The 23,246-nt window shown below is 37.5% G+C and overlaps 1 protein-coding gene across 1 annotated transcript in view; it reads right to left on the bottom strand.

Annotated features, from left to right (window-relative positions):
• Positions 1–23,246, bottom strand: part of LOC102546835 (uncharacterized) — a 479,532-nt gene that overhangs the window by 416,081 nt on the left and 40,205 nt on the right. Inside the window, exons 20-26 of the mRNA XM_087601102.1 lie at positions 21,115–22,165; positions 20,566–20,598; positions 20,232–20,370; positions 19,842–19,932; positions 17,935–17,977; positions 17,100–17,170; positions 14,864–15,373 (exon numbers count right to left, since the gene is read on the bottom strand). The gene's annotated coding sequence lies outside the window, so the exon portion shown is untranslated. The remainder of the gene's footprint in view (positions 1–14,863; positions 15,374–17,099; positions 17,171–17,934; positions 17,978–19,841; positions 19,933–20,231; positions 20,371–20,565; positions 20,599–21,114; positions 22,166–23,246) is intronic.

Below are 23,246 nucleotides of genomic sequence, written 5' to 3' on the forward strand. Positions count from 1 at the left end.
CGGACCACCACGGCCTAAAACTGGTCTTCAATAACAATAAGGGAAGAATGCCCACATATACGTGGAAATTGAACAATGCTCTACTCAATGATAACCTGGTCAAGGAAGAAATAAAGAAAGAAATTAAAAACTTTTTAGAATTTAATGAAAATGAAGATACAACATACTCAAACTTATGGGACACAATGAAAGCTGTGCTAAGAGGAAAACTCATAGCGCTGAGTGCCTGCAGAAAGAAACAGGAAAGAGCATATGTCAGCAGCTTGACAGCACACCTAAAAGCTCTAGAACAAAAAGAAGCAAATACACCCAGGAGGACTAGAAGGCAGGAAATAATCAAACTCAGAGCTGAAATCAACCAAGTAGAAACAAAAAGGACCATAGAAAGAATCAACAGAACCAAAAGTTGGTTCTTTGAGAAAATCAACAAGATAGATAAACCCTTAGCCAGACTAACGAGAGGACACAGAGAGTGTGTCCAAATTAACAAAATCAGAAATGAAAAGGGAGACATAACTACAGATTCGGAGGAAATTCAAAAAATCATCAGATCTTACTATAAAAACCTATATTCAACAAAACTTGAAAATCTTCAGGAAATGGACAATTTCCTAGACAGATACCAGGTATCGAAGTTAAATCAGGAACAGATAAACCAGTTAAACAACCCCATAACTCCTAAGGAAATAGAAGCAGTCATTAAAGGTCTCCCAACCAAAAAGAGCCCAGGTCCAGACGGGTTTAGTGCAGAATTCTATCAAACCTTCATAGAAGACCTCATACCAATATTATCCAAACTATTCCACAAAATTGAAACAGATGGAGCCCTACCGAATTCCTTCTATGAAGCCACAATTACTCTTATACCTAAACCACACAAAGACACAACAAAGAAAGAGAACTTCAGACCAATTTCCCTTATGAATATCGACGCAAAAATACTCAATAAAATTCTGGCAAACCGAATTCAAGAGCACATCAAAACAATCATCCACCATGATCAAGTAGGCTTCATCCCAGGCATGCAGGGATGGTTTAATATACGGAAAACCATCAACGTGATCCATTATATAAACAAACTGAAAGAACAGAACCACATGATCATTTCATTAGATGCTGAGAAAGCATTTGACAAAATTCAACACCCCTTCATGATAAAAGTCCTGGAAAGAATAGGAATTCAAGGCCCATACCTAAACATAGTAAAAGCCATATACAGCAAACCAGTTGCTAACATTAAACTAAATGGAGAGAAACTTGAAGCAATCCCACTAAAATCAGGGACTAGACAAGGCTGCCCACTCTCTCCCTACTTATTCAATATAGTTCTTGAAGTTCTAGCCAGAGCAATCAGACAACAAAAGGAGATCAAAGGGATACAGATCGGAAAAGAAGAGGTCAAAATATCACTATTTGCAGATGACATGATAGTATATTTAAGTGATCCCAAAAGTTCCACCAGAGAACTACTAAAGCTGATAAACAACTTCAGCAAAGTGGCTGGGTATAAAATTAACTCAAATAAATCAGTTGCCTTCCTCTATACAAAAGAGAAACAAGCCGAGAAAGAAATTAGGGAAACGACACCCTTCATAATAGACCCAAATAATATAAAGTACCTCGGTGTGACTTTAACCAAGCAAGTAAAAGATCTGTACAATAAGAACTTCAAGACACTGAGGAAAGAAATTGAAGAAGACCTCAGAAGATGGAAAGATCTCCCATGCTCATGGATTGGCAGGATTAATATGGTAAAAATGGCCATTTTACCAAAAGCAATCTACAGATTCAATGCAATCCCCATCAAAATACCAATCCAATTCTTCAAAGAGTTAGACAGAACAATTTGCAAATTCATCTGGAATAACAAAAAACCCAGGATAGCTAAAGCTATCCTCAACAATAAAAGGACTTCAGGGGGAATCACTATCCCTGAACTCAAGCAGTATTACAGAGCAATAGTGATAAAAACTGCATGGTATTGGTACAGAGACAGACAGATAGACCAATGGAATAGAATTGAAGACCCAGAAATGAACCCACACACCTATGGTCACTTGATTTTTGACAAAGGAGCCAAAACCATCCAATGGAAAAAAGATAGCATTTTCAGCAAATGGTGCTGGTTCAACTGGAGGGCAACATGTAGAAGAATGCAGATCGATCCATCCTTATCACCCTGTACAAAGCTTAAGTCCAAGTGGATCAAGGACCTCCACATCAAACCAGACACACTCAAACTAATAGAAGAAAAACTAGGGAAGCATCTGGAACACATGGGCACTGGAAAAAATTTCCTGAACAAAACACCAATGGCTTATGCTCTAAGATCAAGAATCGACAAATGGGATCTCATAAAACTGCAAAGCTTCTGTAAGGCAAAGGACACTGTGGTTAGGACAAAACGGCAACCAACAGATTGGGAAAAGATCTTTACCAATCCTACAACAGATAGAGGCCTTATTTCCAAAATATACAAAGAACTCAAGAAGTTAGACCGCAGGGAAACAAATAACCCTATTAAAAAATGGGGTTCAGAGCTAAACAAAGAATTCACAGCTGAGGAATGCCGAATGGCTGAGAAACACCTAAAGAAATGTTCAACATCTTTAGTCATAAGGGAAATGCAAATCAAAACAACCCTGAGATTTCACCTCACACCAGTGCGATTGGCTAAGATCAAAAACTCAGGTGACAGCAGATGCTGGCGAGGATGTGGAGAAAGAGGAACACTCCTCCATTGTTGGTGGGATTGCAGACTGGTAAAACCATTCTGGAAATCAGTCTGGAGGTTCCTCAGAAAATTGGACATTGAACTGCCTGATGATCCAGCTATACCTCTCTTGGGCATATACCCAAAAGATGCCTCAACATATAAAAGAGACACGTGCTCCACTATGTTCATCGCAGCCTTATTTATAATAGCCAGAAGCTGGAAAGAACCCAGATGCCCTTCAACAGAGGAATGGATACAGAAAATGTGGTACATCTACACAATGGAATATTACTCAGCTATCAAAAACAACGAGTTTATGAAATTCGTAGGCAAATGGTTGGAACTGGAAAATATCATCCTGAGTGAGCTAACCCAATCACAGAAAGACATACATGGTATGCACTCATTGATAAGTGGCTATTAGCCCAAATGCTTGAATTACCCTAGATCCCTAGAACAAACGAAACTCAAGACGGATGATCAAAATGTGAATGCTTCACTCCTTCTTTAAATGAGGAAAAAGAATACCCTTGGCAGGGAAGGGAGAGGCAAAGATTAAAACAGAGACTGAAGGAACACCCATTCAGAGCCTGCCCCACATGTGGCCCATACATATACAGCCACCCAATTAGACAAGATGGATGAAGCAAAGAAGTGCAGACCGACAGGAGCCGGATGTAGATCGCTCCTGAGAGACACAGCCAGAATACAGCAAATATAGAGGCGAATGCCAGCAGCAAACCACTGAACTGAGAATAGGTCCCCTATTGAAGGAATCAGAGAAAGAACTGGAAGAGCTTGAAGGGGCTCAAGACCCCAAAAGTACAACAATGCCAAGCAACCAGAGCTTCCAGGGACTAAGCCACTACCTAAAGACTATACATGGACTGATCCTGGACTCTGACCCCATAGGTAGCAATGAATATCCTAGTAAGAGCACCAGTGGAAGGGGAAGCCCTGGGTCCTGCTAAGACTGAACCCACAGTGAACTAGTCTATGGGGGGAGGGCGGCAATGGGGGGAGGGTTGGGAGGGGAACACCCATAAGGAAGGGGAGGGGGGAGGGGGATGTTTGCCCGGAAACCGGGAAAGGGAATAACACTCGAAATGTATATAAGAAATACTCAAGTTAATAAAAAAAAAAATAAAAAAAAATAAAAAGAAAAAAAAAAAAAAAGAAAAACTATTGCTTTAAACTTACAATGAAGTTGTGATACAGAAAATATATAGTGAATGCTTAGTCAGGTACTAGTCTTAATGGAAAGACATGTAAAAAATTCTGCTCTAAGTCCTTAAAAGTGATCAACCTATGGCATGAATTATTATTGTAAATGTACTATGAATTTGGGGGATTTAAAAGTGTTTAGAGGTAAGTATTTAAGAAAGGGTAAAAACTAAGAACAATAATAAAGTGGTGACATATCCCTTTTTGCTACATCCAGTGTGTGTGTGTGTGTGTGTGTGTGTGTGTGTGTGTGTGTGTGTGTTGGTCAGCTGTCTGTCTATCTATCTGTCTGAATATAAGTCAGACTTTCTTTTTCTCTTTTCTTTTCTCTCTGGTTCACAAAGAGTTAAAAAACACAGCCCTAGGCCTGGCCAGTGAGAGGCCTATTAGTCAAAGTATAAAGAGGCAAATAAATAAGTTTCATTGTTTCTTTTCTTAATCTCCTGATTTTATCAGTAGAAGATAATTGACAGAAGTCATTAGCTTCTGTCCCGAATAATAGTAAGGGAAGAGGTTAGAATGGCTAGAAGTTATCCAACTTTTCCTTTGTCTAACAGTGCTTCTCACCTCAGTACTGGAGTTTGGGGTGGGACCTTAGCACAAGGTAATGTCCCAGTTTGGGTATTCTAGCGAAAAGGCCAAGTAGATACTACAGCAGCTGTGGAACAAGAACCCCAATGTGTATAAGTGGCAGCTACTCTGACTTCTCTATCCTGACCAAGATTCCAGTACCACAGTTTATGACTTGGCTGTCTCAGCGAAATTATGTTAAATGATGCACATGTAAAAAGAATTATGATTATGATAAAATACCAGTTAAACAAACAGGACATGCTATATCAGTGGTCCTCAACCTTTCTTATGCTGTGACCTTTAATACAAATTTGTGTTAATCATCACACATAAATTTTCATTGCTAACTCATAATATAATTTGCTACTGTTACACATTGAAATGTAAATATTAATAAAGATAGAGGGAATGGCCAAAAAATGACTGGCCCAACTTGAGACCCATCCCATGGGAAAGAACCAAACATAGACATTATTGATACTCTGCTATTATGGCCAAAAGGAAACTAGAATAACTGCCACATAAGATACTCCATCCATCACTGGATAGAACAGATGAAGAAACCCACAGCCAAATATGAGACAGAGCTCAGGGACTCTCGTGAAAGAGTTCAGTATAGAATGAATGGGACATATGGGTCAAGGACACCACAAGAAGATCTACAGTGACAACTAACCTGTGGCAATGGGGGCTCACAGAGACTGAACCACCAACCAAAGAACACAAAGTGGATTGATGTATGTCCCTTACATATTTATAGCAAATATCCATGTTGGTCTTCACGTGGATTTACTAACAACTGGAGCATAGGCTGTCACTGACGCTGTTGCGTGCCATTGGATCTCGTATCTGGACTGCCTGGCTGTGCTTCAGTGAGAGGAAGGGTGCTTAATCCTGATGTGACTTGATTAGCAGAGTAATGTGGTACCCTATTGGGGCCTCCCCTTCTCTAGAAGGAGAGGATGTAATGGGGGATCAATTTGCAAGGATAGAACTGAGAGAAGAGGAGAAATGGAAGGTTGTAACTGGGTTATAGAGTGAATAAATCCATTAATTAATGAAAACAACAATCAAAAATTACTAAATCCTTTACACAGCATGCTTGAAGAAAACACACTATCACCAAAGGGCTATACACTTATATGGGCATTTGTCATCTCGTAAGTTTTATTGTGGTCACTCACATGGATCCTCCTCTGTGATAATCTAATTGCTGTCCCTTCTATGAGCAAGAGGGTGTAACTCTCTTTTCTCCTATACATTTCTTCTCTCTGTGTCCCTATTGTCTATTTTCTTTACATGTTCCTCAATCTCATCATTCCCTATGCTTTCCAAGATGTTATTGTCAATTCATCACTCCATCATTTTATGACATGAAAACTTCTTCCTCTGAGAACTCTAAGTGATGGAATAATACAACATCACATTTGTATTCTTGACTTGCCTTACTGTGTTTCTCTTGAAAATTTGTCCTAATCCTGAATGTTGCCCTCCTTATTTTTTCCACAAAGAAGAAGACGTGAAGTAGATAAAGTTAACATTGGGCATAAAATAACTGCAATATTATACATGACAAAAATGATAGGAAAAATTTATATGAGTCCAAAAACAATTCAGAAATACAATATAGCCACATGAACAAAAATGGCTTTGCACACTGAAAAATTGGCAGGAACAGAATGCTAATGAAGACACACTCATCACTAATTGAAGATTAAAAATAAACAGAAAAAACCTGATGGCTGAAGTTCTTTCCACAAACGTAGTTATAGGCCTCTCGTGTCACCTGTCATCAAAAACTTGAGTGGGAAGAAAAGGAAAAGAAAAAAAATCCATATTTCACAGAGCAGAAACCGGTCATTTGAGCTTGATTGACAAAGTAGAAGCACTAAGATTCTTAATGGAAAGATGATGGTAAGAAAGCTGATGCCTGCCTTCTATTAATTTTGCTCACAGAAAACCAGGGGTTGTAAGGTAAAGGAACGGTCAAATGGAACATTTCTAATCTCTCAGAGATTCTCATGGTGGCGGTTGGGATCTGCCCCTGGTATAGAAACTCCTTTTTTATTACTAGATATTTCATTTACTTATATTTATGTTTTACACTTTCTAGGTTTCCTCTCTGCAAACCCCTATCCTACCCCCAACTGCCTGCTTCTATGAGGGTGCTCCCTGCCTCCTCACCCTTGCATTCCCCTACACTGGAACATCCAGCCTTCAGAGGACCAAGGGCCTCTTTCCCCATTGATGACTGACAAGTCCATCCTCTGCTAAATATGTGAAGGAAGCCATGAGTTCCTCTATTTTTATTCTTTGGTTGGTGGTTTAGACATAGTGATCCTTAACAGAGGAGGTCCCCCAAGTGAGTATAAGAAACAAAATTTCTCTGATTTCCTTCAGTTTCCAAAGGATGAAGTAAAACAACTTCTGAGACAACACTAGAATCAAACACTGAGTTAAGAATAACATACCTGAAAGCAGAATCATCAGAAAGAGAGACAGGTCAAAGCAAGTAAGCAAAATCAAAACTGTATTCTGGGAGAAGTAAGATTTCAAGGAGCTATCACCCCTTCCTTTGTGTTGAAGCAGAAATGGAAGTGGAATGAGATAGAGATGGGGAAAGTAATTTAAGTGGGGCTTTCGCTTTAGCTGACAATAGATAAAATAGACAGTGGTGCTTCAGGACTAAGCATGCATCTACTTCTTGGGGCTTCTTTGTGACTCTATACAGGAAAGACTCATTCCATTTCTCTGGTCCTTCTAATTCTTTTTTTTTATAAAATTTTAGCACTTTTATTAAAAATGAACTCAATAAGATGTTTACAATTATAAAACAATCTGGGAGATTATATATTTTTAATTGTAAAACAATTGGCAGAACAGTTGAATATAAATTTTTACTTAAAATCTCAGCTGAAATGTTCAGTTTACTTACACTAGCATTTTTCCAGCATTTATTAAGAACTGTTTTAGGAAGCTGAGCTTGTTTTCCCACCTCTTTTTTTTTTTTATGAACACTTTTTTTTTTTAACTTGAGTATTTCTTATATACATTTCGAGTGTTATTCCCTTTCCCGGTTTCCGGGCAAACATCCCCCTCCCCCCTCCCCTTCCTTATGGGTGTTCCCCTCCCAACCCTCCCCCCATTGCCGCCCTCCCCCCATAGACTAGTTCACTGGGGGTTCAGTCTTAGCAGGTCCTTCTAATTCTTACTCGTGCTGCCATGTACAGTGTGTTATTGAGTTTTTGCAATCTCTCTTGGGCAGTTCTACCTAAGTGATATAAGTCATGAGTTATTGTATTTGATCAGAATATTATGTCCTTGCATGTGTTTGTGTGTGTGTGTGTGTGTGTGTGTGTGTGTATAAATAAATGTTTTTATTTATGTGTGAAGTAAATATGTATGCTCAGATTAGCAAGAGGTCAAACTACTATTAAAGTCAATTTCTACACAATGGAATATTACTCAGCTATCAAAAACAACGAGTTTATGAAATTCATAGGCAAATGGTTGGAACTGGAAAATATCATCCTGAGTGAGCTAACCCAATCACAGAAAGACATACATGGTATGCACTCATTGATAAGTGGCTATTAGCCCAAATGCTTGAATTACCCTAGATCCCTAGAACAAACGAAACTCAAGACGGATGATCAAAATGTGAATGCTTCACTCCTTCTTAAATGAGGAAAAAGAATACCCTTGGCAGGGAAGGGAGAGGCAAAGATTAAAACAGTGACTGAAGGAACACCCATTCAGAGCCTGCCCCACATGTAGCCCATACATATACAGCCACCCAATTAGACAAGATGGATGAAGCAAAGAAGTGCAGACCGACAGGAGCCGGATGTAGATCTCTCCTGAGAGACACAGCCAGAATACAGCAAATACAGAGGCGAATGCCAGCAGCAAACCACTGAACTGAGAATAGGTCCCCCGTTGAAGGAATCAGAGAAAGAACTGGAAGAGCTTGAAGGGGCTCGAGACCCCAAAAGTACAACAATGTCAAGCAACCAGAGCTTCCAGGGACTAAGCCACTACCTAAAGACTATACATGGACTGACCCTGGACTCTGACCCCATAGGTAGCAATGAATATCCTAGTAAGAGCACCAGTGGAAGGGGAAGCCTTGGGTCCTGCTAAGACTGAACCCCCAGTGAACTAGACTATGGGGGGAGGGCGGCAATGGGGGGAGGGTTGGGAGGGGAACACCCATAAGGAAGGGGAGGGGGGGAGGGGGATGTTTGCCCGGAAACCGGGAAAGGGAATAACACTTGAAATGTATATAAGAAATACTCAAGTTGATAAAAAAATTATATTTTTTTTAAAAAAAGTCAGTATTTGCTAAATAGGAGGGGTGATGGTTTGTATATACTTGGATAAGGGAGTAGCACTATTAGTATATGTGGCCTTGTTGGAGTACATGTCACTGTGGGCATGGGTTTCCATACCCTAGACCTAGCTGCCTGGAAGTCAATTTTCTCCGAGCAGCCTTCAAATGAAGCTATCATCTCCTGTGCCATGCCTGGCTGGGTGCTGCCATGCTCCCCGCCTTAATGAAGATGGTCTGAACATCTAAAACTGAACCTAGCCCCCAATTTAATATACTACTTATAAGAGTTGCCTTGGTCATGATGTTTGTTCACAGGAGTAAAACTCTAACTAAGACAGGAGGGTAAAATATTACAGAAGTCAATGAAATTCAAAGACAAAATGCAGCAATGCCTTGAAGACATAACAGAACTGGCACATATAACCTCACAGACACAGTGTCATTATTTAAGAGGGATTATATAAGTCAAAACCGCATGAGATCACAACACTGAGAAGTTACATTCATGATCTCTATTTCCTAACCAGGAACATATGTTCATTTGTCAACTACTCACAAGGAAAAAGTAGTTTTCTCCCATGAATTCTTACTGGGTATACAAACCACTTTAAAAAGGCAGGGTACATGCCAATAGAAGACAGCCAAGTTAAAACAAATTTCACTGTATCATTGATATTTTCCTCATAATGCTGTGTCAGAATTTATTTTTACATTATTGATATATTGCTTATATATTTCAGCCTCTGTAATTTGTATTGTTATTGGTGTTATCTCTGTGATTTCTCTTTATATGAAATTCTCCTGTCTTTTTTATGTTGTTTCTCCACCTATTTTATACTATTTAGAATTATATTTCTCATTGTTTTTCTAAAGAGATAAAGAAGGTAAAGAATTAAATGGGTTAAAACATTGAGAAGGTATGGAAGAGGTGAAGAGAAAAACATGATCACAAAATTATACGTACACACATACGTACCTACATAAATATACATATATATGCATATTACATATATATATACATATATGTATGTACGTATTATTACAAATTAGTTAACGTTAGGTTGCCTGCATTCATATGGGAGAATCTACTAAGAACAGGTATCTTCACAGAGCAAACATCCCTGAAAGAACCTTATTCATGCACATCCCACAGACATTAAATTGCCAATAAATACCCAGATCAGAGACCCTCTTCCAGCTATAGTGGGGTAATTTCTAGCTTAAACTGTTGCAAATCTATTGCATAGTCTTAGCTTTGGGAATTCATGTGTTCATCTGCTCTATCATCTAGAACATACTCTAATGATGTTGAATACTACTCCTTCTGCTTTTTGAGATAATGTTTCATAATGGACTAGGATTTGCCAAGTAGTCTACTGAGGGGGCAAAAACAGTCTGCCTACCATTTCCTATCACTGCCTTGGATTGGTAACTCACAAATCACACTACCCCTGAATTTTACGTACCTATTCTATAAAGAAATTTCACATACTCGTGTCTGTAACGCAAGTGTGTTGCTAATTAAGACACATCCCCAGCCTGTATATTTTGTTCTAAAAAGGATATGTAACCCATTTAAAGTTTTCCAAGGACCTTAAATTTATACCCTGCATATAAACCTCCAATCTTCTTCCTCATCTCTATGCTTTCTCTTCAAGTTGCAATTTTATGTTCCTAAATACTGGAATGAAAACTTAAGAAATAGGGAAATGTCTTTCCTCTTCCCTCATGAACCCAGATCATGTAGTGGAACAAGAGCATGATTAAGTGTGGCAATGAGTATGTCCCATGCCACACATGGCCCCACACATCAGTCAAAGGCCTAAACTACATTCAACATACTTCTTAATAAGTTGAGAATCCATTGAAATATGGACATGATACAGAGAGTGTCCAATATCAATCACCTTGACATTGGTAAATCCCTTACCATAATGTTATGTTGTTATCCTATAGATAACACTGCTGCAAAACATATGAGTAAACATTATGATTTTATCATCTTTCCTTAAGTTTCATCATTTATAAAATCTTTGTTATTACAAGAGTATTAACGGTTTGCTTGCTCAAAGACATACCTCAATTATTCACACTACTCAGGTGAGTAAGTAGACTTATATCATGACTTAGAAGAAAAATCATCCTGAATACTATATACCTGGCTAGCAGTCCATGAAGGTGAAGTTTTAGATCTTGCATGAAAGCTTACCACAGCCATGTTTTTGAAACTGAATAATTTCTAACTACAATTCAATTGTGTGTCTTTTCATGCATAAATGTAACTCTCATGCTCACTGAAAACTTTATTTGAAAGCAGATGAAGACTAGTAGAGATTTCGACAACTACTGCAAATGCAAAGAATAAATAAATTGTGCTCCAAACTCCAGTTGATAAATTAACACAAAAAAAGAAAAAAAAGAGGGAGGGGGCAGGAATCATATTATAACCAAGACTCAAAGACGTTGTAGAAGAGGTAGAAAAAGGTGTAAGATCCAGAGAAACAATATACCTGCTGTGGGAAAGTATCTTCTTGTTGCAACAGGAAAATTGGACAAAAAATATCTCAAATAATGGGAATATCAAAAAAGATTTTTTAAATGATGCCACATGTTCTTGTATCAATGTGAATTGGGGAAAATTTTATTAACCACACTACTAACTGAAGACCTACAGGAAAGGAATAGAGGCTATGGGAGAGAGGATGAGATTTCTCATGGGACAAGTCCCTTATTAAGTTATTAAGTTATAAGAGCAGACCATGATTTTGGTTGCTAATGAGGTACAAAAAAAGAAACTACAGCTGAACAAAAAAGAGTAGAAATTATGTGATGGCATTACCTATATAATTTAATTTGATTATTGAAATATTCATTAAAATATATTTCAAATATACTTTGATAGTAATTAAAATGAAGTTACCATATGTTGGGTGAGACAATTACCACCTTGACATATTGTGACAGCAAAGAAAAAATTCAGAGTCACGTGTGTATTATTGTTGTGTATCAATTGTCAATGCCATTCTCCTCCCAGTAAAACATGTTACTGTGAAGGTTATCAGTTACTCTCTACAAACTGAATATATTATGAATTTAAAACACTGACCATAGACAAGATGATCTGCTTCCCAACTAGAAACTTTACTGGTCCTAATGAGCATCCATAATATTGAAATGTACTTGGCACACTACCAAAAACAGAAAATATCATCAATTTTGCTTAGATACAACAAAGGAAACCTATACAAGTATACAAGTGAACTCTGTGTAATATACATCACTTCAATGATGCCACATATAATAGAGAAGTAAAAAACAACTTAATTGGATTTAAGGGGCATTCCATAAGTAGGATGCACATCTGATATTGGTAAAGTTGCCAAGAATCTGAGATGCTATATGATCTAGCTTAAAACTGTTATTCGGAAAAGGAAATGTATCAATAAAATGATCTCTAATGTCATTAATCAAGGTATTACTTAACCCTTCCCAGAGAAGCTTCATTTTACCTCAGATAGGAAATGGCCCAGAGACCCACAAGAGGACAATGTGAATTGGCTTTGGATAATTTGGACCTATATTGGAAGTCTTCATCAAATCTCTCTCCTCAAGCATCATGGATTTGTGCAGAAGAGGGGGTGAAAAGATTGTAAGAGCCAGGCATAATAGACAACTCCATGGAAAATGTCACTTCTATCCATAACAAACAAATAAATATATGACTGCACAGAGACAGTGGCAGAACACACAAGACTTTCAGAGATTCAAACCAGGCAAAATTCCTTTCAGTAAGCAGGAGATGTGGAAACGAAGTCCTCCATTGTTGGTGGGATTGCAACCTGGTACAAACACTCTGGAAATCAGTCTGGAGGTTCCTCAGAAAATTGGCCATAGTACTACCTGAGGTCCAAGCTATGCCATTCTTGAGCATATAGCCAAATATGGTCTAACATACAATGAGAAAACATGATCCATTATGTTCATAGCAGCCGTATTTATAATAGCCAGAAGCTGGAAAGAACCCAGACATCCCTCAACAGAGGAATGCATACAGAAAATGTAGTACATTTATGCAATGAAGCACTACACAGCTATTAAAAATAATCACTTCGTAAAATTCATAGGCAAATGAATGGAACTATAAAATATCATCCAGAGTGAGAAAACCAAAACGCACACAAACGCAAACACACACACACACACACACACACACACACACACACACACACACATACACACACACGTATGCACTCACCAATAATTGGATATTAGCCCAAAAGCTCAGATTAACCAAGTTACAATCCACAAACCACATGAAGCTCAAGAAGAAGGATGAACAAAGTGCAAATGCTTCAGTTCTTCTTAGAAGGGGGGATAAAAATATTCAAAGGAGACACAGAGACTATGTTTGGAGCAGAGACTGAAGGAATGGTCATTCAGAGACCACCCCACCTAGGAATCCTACCCAAATACATACAGCCATCATCCCAGTCACTATTCGAGATGCCAAGAGGTATTTGCTGAAATGAGCCTTAGATAGCTGTCTTCTGTAAGGCTCTGCCAATTATGACAAATATAGAGGTAGACTCTTGCAGCTAATATTTGAACTTAGAGTGGGGTCAATATTGGAGAAGTTAGATAAAGTATTAAAGAACTGAAGGGGTTTGCAACCCCATAAGAACCAAAATTCCTAATAACTAGAGATCCCAGGGATTAAATCACCATCCAAAGAATACACATGGAGAGACCCATAGTTGCAGCTGTATATAGTAGAGAATACCATTACTGAGTACCAATGGGAGGAGAAGACTTTGTTTCGGCCAAGGCTGGACCCCCATGGTAGGGGAGTATCAAGTGGGGTAGATTGATGGGTGGGGGAACTCCCTCATAGAAAAGGGGAAGGGAGGATGGTATAGGGGATTTTGGACAGGATACTGAGAAAGGGGATAGATAATATTTGAAATGTAAATAAAAATATACAATAATATAGCAAAAAAATAAATTTAACATTATACACAAAAGTATAGTTTATATGTATCAAAATGGACAGACAACATAACACGGTATGTAACTTAGGACATCTTTACTGACCCTAGAGAAAATAACTATCATGTTTTTGCTCCTGTTGAGTGATCTCCTCTTAGGAGACATAAATCAATGTGATCAACTACAAAAACCATTTCAATGAAATCCAGATCAAGGAATTCAGCTGAATGGTTTCAGTTACTGGAGTATGTGTGATATACAGGCATTTGAACTAAAAATACATGCCAGGTAATTATGCAGGAAAGCAGAAGAAGAGATCAGTACCCTAACCCAAGACAGTTTCAACAGAGTCCTCCTTCCTTAAAAAACTATTCACTGTTAATAAGTGCTCAATGTATGTTCATAAAACTTGCCAATATCTCTGCTGTCTGAATACCCTGAGCTGCTCAGCTCCTTACAGGTGTGAAACATTTATTGCAGAGGAAAGGACCATGAAAAAGAAATATTCTTCATAGGTGATATAACATAAGATGTTACAAAACTATTTGAGAGAGTAAATTGTGTTTTAATTCTCTTCTGCTTTATTTTTAAGATTTTAGCTGGGATTTAGTAAGAGACAGACAGTGAATGTCTGTTGACATGTTGTTAGCACTGACGTTAATAACTGTACATAGATCCCATGAACTTGATTTTGTTTTTAATTAACCACAAACTCAGCATTTTTGTGGGGAAAGGCTATATACTACTAAAATGTGCCATTGGTCTAATGGCGAATTATTTATTTTGTTAATATTTGTATATTTCTGTCTATGATATAGAACTTAATGGTAAAGGAAATGAAGTAATTTAAATTGCATTGCTATACTGCTTACACAAGCCCTGGTGAAATATTAATAATATACTATAATTCAACTAATATGTTCTAGTCAGATACTTCAAATGTTAGTGGAATGTTACAATTACAATTTATGTTATTATTGAACATTACACTTCTATGCTGTTTCCACATTTCCATTTCAAAATGAACTTACCGTTTATAGAAAAATGATTACACCATAATGTGAATTGATGTCAGCTCTCCGCTTCCTCAGTCTTCCTCAGTTTGGCTCATCAAATTTTCCATTCCTTGCAGCTACTCTCTAGTGAACAGCTCCTTTTAAAAAGTCAAAGATAACACATGAGTTGCAGAATTGAGCCTTTCTATCCACCTTCTATGCATAAACACTTTTTGCATAATAAAATTCTTTTTCCATAATAATTCTTAATTACAGTATGAACATCTATGAACTTTTTGCCTCTGCTAGAATCACTTTGAAAAGGAAGTATCTAAGAATGCTGTGGACAGTAGTAAGGAATTGGTATCTCAGCATGGGAATAAACTCCCTAGGTATCCTCTGTCAACTGTACACTAATTAAGAAAGATTCCCTCCACATTCTAAGATTGAAAGAAAAAAATTTCTTCTAGTATTATGTATTTTTTAATATCTTCGTAAGGTGATGAAGAAGTCCTGAGATCTTGTTCTTCCCTTGCCATAGATCACCTAGGAAAATAGAAGGCGAATGATTAGAACGCAGCCTCTATATGGAGCACAAGATAATGTGATAAAAAAAAATATAAGGCCCTTGTGAGAGAAAAACTCTTTCAATGGACAACCAGGAGTAAAAGGATCCACAAGCATAAAAACGCATACTATGCCATGCATAAATATCCCAAGGTGGGGGATTGAAATAATTAAAATACATGATCAAGCCTAAGTAGTAGAGTAGAAAAAGGCTGCTTGGTATGAATGCTTTTACATTGTTTTATTAATCATTTTATTCATTTACGTTTCAAATGATATCCTCTTCCCAGGTTCCCCTCTGTGAACCCCCTTATCCCATCCACCTCCCCTTTGATTCTAGGAGGGTGCTTCTCTATACATCCACTCCAACTCACTACACTAGCATCCCCCTATGCTGGAGCATCAAGACTTCACTGGACCAAGCACCTGCCCTCCCAGTGGTATCAGATAAGGCCATCCTGGAGCCATGAATCCCACATGTTTATTCTTTGTTTGGTTATTAACACTTTGAGAGCTCTAGGTGGTCCAGTTAGTTGATATTGTTCCTCTTATGGGGTTGCAATCCCCTTCAGCTCCTTCAGTCATTCACCTAGCTGTTACATTGTGGTGCACAGGCTCAGTCTGATGTTTGGCTGTAAGTTCAGTCAGGTGCTGACAGAACCTTTAAGGGAAGAGCCATACCAGGCTCCTGTCATCAAGCACTTTTTGGCCTTAGCAATAGTTTCAGGGTTTGGTTCAGCAGAAGGGATGGTCCCTAGGTAGAGTGATGTCTCTATGGCCTTTCCTTGTATCTCTGTTACACTTTTGTCCCTCTATTTCCTTTCTTTCATGTTTTATTGGATATTTTCTTTATCTACACTTCAACTATTACCCCCTCATGATTTCACCTTGAGAAATCCACTATCCCATCCCCACAACCCCATCCTCCATGAGGATGCTCCCCCAGACCCTCCCTCCATGAGGATGCTCCCCAACCCAACCACCCAACACCTCCTGCCTCCCCACCCTGGCACTCCCCTTCACAGGGGCATTAATCTTTAACAGGACTAAGGGCCTCTCCTCCCATTGATGACTGACAAGGCCATCCTCTGCTATACATGTGACTGGAGCCATGGGTCACTCATGTGTACTGTTTGGTTGATGGTTTAGTCAACAATCCTGGGTTAAAATTTTTGAGATGGGTGACTGACCCCATCTTCAACTCGGGGACATGCATATGTTACAGGACCTTGTCTCTTTACATTCTATCTCTGCTTTGTTGGGTATTTCGGCTAATGTCATCCCTGACTGAGGTGCATTCTATCTTTTACATGCATGCAGAATTCCTTCTGGAAGCATGGAATCTAATATGGATGAAATATCTTTTGGGGCACAAACTACATTTCTCCATATTTGATGATATACATGACATATTTAGGAACAGGCCCTTTTACTGTGGGTGATGCAGGTGTAAATGATACTTTTAGCACCACTATTCATGTTTGAAGTTAGGGTATATGGGAACCCTTTGGCCAATGATCCAGAATTGTTTAACTAATTACCACTACTGGAGGTTTACGCAGTGGCATATCTAGCTAAGGAATTGTATTACATGAGGAATTGTATAATGTGAGTACATTATAATTATTATCATATGTGTGCATATTATAGGAAGCTTCTAAAGCAGTAGGAACAGACAAAACTTCCATTATTTCACACTACTTACAGTTACAGCATTGGTTAAGGGTATAAACACAGAGTCCTACTCCTCATCAGGAAAGTACTTGCAGTTTATATCTGTAAGGAAAGGAAGAATCAGGTTTCTTAACAGAGTTATTGAGAATATCAACAACAACCTAGGGCTGGCTTCATTCCCAGGAATAGTAGGTCAAAACGAAATGAAATCCATATTTTATTTGTTTGCTATTTGATTGAGTGTTGTGTTCTGATGGCATTAATTTTTGTTCTTTAGAATTTCTGGGGTTTTACTGCATATTCATAAAATTAGGTAGGGAGGTAAGAATGACCTGGATTGCATTAAGAGAGAAAAATTCATCAAAATATACTATAGATAATTAGTAAAGATTTAAATATATAATACACCTAAATAAGTATGATTCTATGCATGAATTAACCACTGAAAAAAAAGAGCAAAGGCAATAAGTTGCCAGAACACACCACCTATATTGGCCACCTTTTAAGGAAACAAGCAAAAGTAAACACATTCTATACTACACTGGAAATATCAAATCGCACTGCAAGTTAAATTTTGCCTAATTCTGCTTTGTTCAATCTGTTTTGTACAATATCAGAAATGGTGATCACACAGTTCACCTTGTTGTCTGTCACAACCAAATGTTGTGAGGATCCCAATATTCAGAATGTTTGCACTCTCACTCTGCCTCTGTAACCAATTTTCCTCTGAGTTTTTGAAACATAAATGAATTTTGTTGTTTCCAGATTCAAATAGTGAATGAAAAATTTAAAGTACAACAAAATATAAACTTTAATCTAATTACTGCATAAATAATCAATTTGGAAAGCAAATGACTTTATAATACCTTAGATCAGAGTAGTGGTCTCCAGTGTGATCTTCTCAGGATGCTGAAAGGAAGCATTGCATTAGTGCTTGAATTTGCAACCTCACTACAAAGTACACTGAGACTCTGTATCACAGATACCTGACATAAAAAATAAAAAAAAACAAGGATAAAAGAGTAACATAATACCTAAAGGTCCAAGAGTGTATTTAAGACTATTAATATCACCCATGGAATTTTACTGACTTTAAGAAGACCTTAGTTATCAAAGCTATTAGAGACTACGAGTATCCCAAACTAAAGCAAAGGTTTACTACTTTTTGTTCTATGGTCAATTTCATCTAAACTTCATGAGGATCTGCAATAAAAAACAAAATTAACACGATATTCAGATAAAGAGATGTAAAGATGGAGAAATTGAACATTTGCTACTGTTTCAAAACATATGAAAAATTAGCTTCAATAAAGACATTTGAACAAGGGAAGGAAGGGAGGAACAGGGGAGGGAAAGGGTATGGGGATGGGGAGAGAGAGAACATGATCTGGTATTGTGTGGGGGAAACAGACTGAAGACCTGGGAGCCAGCAAAAAATATGTATATTTCAACATAAAATGAAAATTAACACTCCAAATATTATGCAAAAATCATAAGGCTCTGCTGTGGGGCTGGGAAGATACAGGGCCATGAGAAGCAAGCCTGGAAGAACAGTCAGCTTAAGTCATGTCCAAACCCTTGAAATCTCCTGAGATTGGCAGTAGTAAGATTTCTCAACAACACTGCTCTGGGCCAGCATGTCCTTGTGCATGTAGCCCTGTTTCCCCACTTTTGTTCTTCCAGAGGAGTTCATACAGCTCAGTAGCCAGGTTAAACTTCCTTTTACCTTATAAAATGTTATCCACCAAATATTTAGAATTACTGTTTATAATGAGGCATACCCAGCACCTGGCCCCTTCCAATGATGTACCTTTACCCTATAGAGCCTAAACACCTTAAAAATATTTAAATAGACTTTAAACTACCCATTAATACAAGTTGTCTCAATGAAGCTGCCTCTAGAGTGTATATCCTCACTGTGCTCACTGCCACCTGAGACAATATTCCAAGTGGATAGTTTAAGCTATTAAATAATTATGCCTCTCACAGGGGTTAAGGACAACACAAGATGACCTACATAGTCAACTAACCTCGACCCTGGGGCACACCAAGACTGAACAAACAACCAATGAGTATGTAGGGGCTGCAACTAGAATTCCAACACCTTTGTACCATATGTGTGCCTTTGTCTTTAGAGGGATCCCCTATCAATAAGAGCAAGGGCTGTCTCTGCTCTGTTACCTGCAATTTTATGCCCTTCCCCTTACTGGACTCCCTAATTGGGCATCAGTGGGAGGGAACATGCTTAGTCCAGCTGCGGCTGGATGTTCCAGGGTCAGGAAGTACCCAGGAGGGGCATCTCTTGTTCTGAGAAGGAGAGCAGTATCATCAGAAGGAATTTGTATGGGTGGAAATGATAGGAGAGGAATCATTATTTAGAAATAAATAATAATAGTGCTCAACAATAATAATTAATAGAAAAATTCATGATTTGACAGATAATTAAACATACATGTGAGGAGGCAGTTGTGTAAAAGGGAGAATGGACATTATCTAAATACAATACTTATGTATGAATATTTCAAAAAACTTGTAGACATTTCATACATATGAAAGGAATTTAAACATAGGCATCACAGACTAGAGGATTCATTAACTTAACTGGATTTACTATGCCAAAAAATAATCTGTCCAGTGTTAGGAATGGACTGTTTGGTTGAGTTTTAGTCAATTGCGTCCCATAGACGATTCCAAACAAGATATTGACAAGGCGATTAGTTCCTCTCTACAACCTTAAGATAAAGCCCTAGTGCTATAGAATGGTATCACTTACTTCTGTCATCAACCATGGAGAAATTGTGCAGATACCAAACTTGAAGCTTCACATGTAATATTCATGGAGTTGGAAGGTACTCTGCATGCTCCTGGGGGAAAAATAATCATTATCACTCAGCTACAAACCCTGTAACCCTCAATACTGACATGCCTACAGAATATACTGCTATAATTGTGGCACAAATTTTACTGAGGTAATCGCCTATTTTTATTGGATTTATGGCCCAATACATTAAAATCAAGACTCATACAAGACACTGTTAATGTGCTCAAGAACCCAAAAATGGGTCTAGTAGAAAACCAGTATAATTCTGCAAATGTCACATTACAATGAAGTGACTCAAAATTACATAGTTATATCCATAGACCAGTGCATTACTTAACTCACATCAGAGGAGCTTCTTCCTCTAGTAGATGGGAACTAGCTTGGAGAACTGCAACTGGATATTGTAGACAGTGAGAGACTTTGGAGCACTTGTCCTGAGTAAGATTTCTTCATCGAACCTTTCCCCTGAAGCATCACAAATCTATGGGGAGGGGAATTAGAAAGACTTTAGGAGCAAGAGATGATAGATGACTCTCAAGAACAAGACTCTTCCATGTACAACAGGACCTAGAAACATTTCCACTCACAGCGATTATTCAAGCATACACAAGATTTCTGAGTTCAAACTGAACAAAAGACTCAGAGGTAAACAGGAGAAACAGAAATGGAGTCCTACCTCTAATTAGAAGCTATGTGCAATTGATACCTACTGGAAAAAAGAAAGCCAGTTTTTTTTTTTTTTCTCCAACGTGTGTCATTGATTATATCAACAAAATTCAAGGGCGAACTATATGTCAGAAAGTAATTAGGAAACACAAAATGGTAACACATACTCTTTCAGGTTCAGGAAGGGGGCTTTTTGTTTCTTCTTGGCTTTGATTTTAGTTTGATTTAATTTTGGTATTGGTTTGTATTATTGATAGGTTTTATCATTGTTTTGTTTGATTTTATTTTTGTTTGATTTTGGTGCATTAAGACAGAGAGAAAGAACATGAAATTTGGTGAAGAGGAAAGCAGGAAGGAGTTGGGAGTAGTTGGAAGAGAGGAATAATATACTCTAAATATACGATATGAAAAACAATTATATAAAACTATACGTGTGTGTGTGTAATAATACAACACAGATCTGCCCAAATTAAAAATGATTATATACCACGAAGAGGAAAACATGAGACAAATATATAGATTTAAATGTATAAAGAGTTAATGTAAAGAACAAACTTACTACAATACTGGATAAGAATTATAGGATCCTCTCTAAGAAAACAGAGAAAATTATTGAGATTCCCTAAATGCTTTCATTTTTTAAAAAATACTCAAATAATAGTTATACAAATAAAATTCCATAAGCATGACTATCAGTATACTATACAGATATTAAGTCACCCTGATAGTAATGAATTTTAAAAATAAAGCAATGATAATCCTACCTATAAACATAGAAATAGTTTGGGAAATCTTTCCCAAATATCTCATAAAAAGTTTATTTCTCTAGGACAAACACATACATACATAAACACGCTTATTATATTATATATAATATAAAGTATAAATATAAAATTTTATAAACATAATATATAATGTTATGAATTATATATTACAATATAATATAAGCTATTATACATATACATTATATGTAATGTAATGTACATATATATATATATACATTTCATTTATGTATGTATACACATTGTCTATATATGTATATGTGTATGTGTATGTGTATATATATGTGTATGTATAGGCACTGAAAATAAAGGCTGATAGTAGACAGTATACAAAGAATGAGAGGCTTGAAACACTCATTCATAAATGATATGTCTTTCAGGTCTCTATTCAGGGTTTGATGCTAGATGGAATAGGAGTAAAAAAGAGTATAAGAGCCAAAGGTGATGGATAACTCCCATGGGAACACTATCTTTCAGACACAGGAGTGGTGATACACATATGAAGTCAGTGGAATTGTGGCAGTGTGGCCAGCTGCTGCGATTCAAGCTAGATAAGATCTTAGCACTGAGAGGGGGAAGTGAACACATGAACGGGCGCCCATCACTAACTAAAAGGCTACCTCCAACTGACAACCACGTATAAAGGAAAAATATATGAATGGATATATTGATTACATTTGAAGGTTGGCCTCATGTCCCGATTATCTGCACAACACAAAGTGAGCTCAATGGTATCTTACAGACTTTTGTCTCATATTGCTTCATTTTACCATTTTCTTATGTTACTGGTCTTTTTGCTTCTAATTTTATGTTTTATGATTTTTTTTCCTCTTGAGAGTTTTTTTTTTCCCTAATTTATTTCTCGGCTTGTTTCTCTTTTGTATAGAGGAAGGCAACTGATTTATTTGAGTTAATTTTATACCCAGCCACTTTGCTGAAGTTGTCTATCAGCTTTAGTATTTCTCTGGTGGAACTTTTGGGATCACTTAAATATACTATCATGTCGTCTGCAAATAGTGATATTTTGACCTCTTCTTTTCCGATCTGTATCCCCTTGATCTCCATTTTTTGTCTGATTGCTCTGGCTAGAACTTCAAGAACTATATTGAATAAGTAGGGAGAGAGTGGGCAGCCTTGTCTAGTCCCTGATTTTAGTGGGATTGCTTCAAGTTTCTCTCCATTTAATTCAATGTTAGCAACTGGTTTGCTGTATATGGCTTTTACTATGTTTAGGTATGGGCCTTGAATTCCTATTCTTTCCAGGAATTTTATCATGAAGGGGTGTTGAATTTTGTCAAATGCTTTCTCCGCATCTAATGAAATGATCATGTGGTTCTGTTCTTTCAGTTTGTTTATATGATGGATCACGTTGATGGTTTTCCATATATTAAACCATCCCTGCATGCCTGGGATGAAGCCTACTTGATCATGGTGGATGATTGTTTTGATTTGCTCTTGAATTCGGTTTGACAGAATTTTATTGAGTATTTTTGTGTCGATATTCAAAAGGGAAATTGGTCTGAAGTTCTCTTTCTTTGTTGGGTCTTTGTGTGGTTTAGGTATAAGAGTAATTGTGGCTTCGTAGAAGGAATTCGGTAGGGCTCCATCTGTTTCAATTTTGTGGAATAGTTTGGATAATATTGGTATGAGGTCTTCTATGAAGGTTTGATAGTATTCTGCACTAAACCCATCTGGACCTGGGCTCTTTTTGGTTGGGAGAACTTTAATGACTGCTTCTATTTCCTTAGGAGTTATGGGGTTGTTTAACTGGTTTATCTGTTCCTGATTTAACTTCGATACCTGGTATCTGTCTAGGAAATTGTCCATTTCCTGAACATTTTCAAGTTTTGTTGAATACAGGTTTTTATAGTAAGATCTTATGATTTTTTGAATTTCCTCTGAATCTGTA

This window comes from Rattus norvegicus, chromosome 1, assembly GCF_021556685.1.
Source record: "Rattus norvegicus strain SHRSP/BbbUtx chromosome 1, alternate assembly SHRSP_T2T, whole genome shotgun sequence".
NCBI classification, from domain to species: domain Eukaryota; kingdom Metazoa; phylum Chordata; class Mammalia; order Rodentia; family Muridae; genus Rattus; species Rattus norvegicus.